Source organism: Etheostoma spectabile, chromosome 7, assembly GCF_008692095.1.
Source record: "Etheostoma spectabile isolate EspeVRDwgs_2016 chromosome 7, UIUC_Espe_1.0, whole genome shotgun sequence".
Classification (NCBI taxonomy): domain Eukaryota; kingdom Metazoa; phylum Chordata; class Actinopteri; order Perciformes; family Percidae; genus Etheostoma; species Etheostoma spectabile.
In genome coordinates, this window is record NC_045739.1 from 1,714,675 (window position 1) to 1,715,115 (window position 441).

Sequence of the window (441 nt, forward strand, 5' to 3'; positions counted from 1 at the left end):
CAACTACAACTGGTTCAAAATGCTGCCGCTCGTCTCCTTACTGGGACTCGTAAGCAAGATCACATCACCCCTGTCCTTGCCTCTCTTCACTGGCTCCCAGTTAATTTTTAAGTTATTGTTGTTTTAAAGCCCTTCGTGGACTAGCTCCAGTCTACATCACTGATCTGTTGAAGCCACATGCTCCTTCAAGGTCATTAAGGTCTGCAAACCAGTCTCTTCTGGTTGTCCCTAAAACCCGGCTCGAGAGCAGAGGGGATCGGGCTTTCTCAGCCGCAGCCCCAAGACTTTGGAATGACTTTCCTCTTCATGTCAGACTGGCCCCCTAGCCTTCCATTTTTATTCCCTGGCTTTAAATCCAGCATGAGGACTGTATGTTGTATTTGTCTGGTGTTGTATTCTGTCTAATTATTGTTTCATGTCAATGTACAGCACTTTGGTCAA

General features: G+C 46.3%; 1 protein-coding gene across 4 annotated transcripts in view; it reads left to right on the forward strand.

Annotated features, from left to right (window-relative positions):
* Positions 1 to 441, forward strand: part of LOC116692137 (uncharacterized) — a 25,435-nt gene that overhangs the window by 11,064 nt on the left and 13,930 nt on the right. The window lies entirely within an intron of this gene.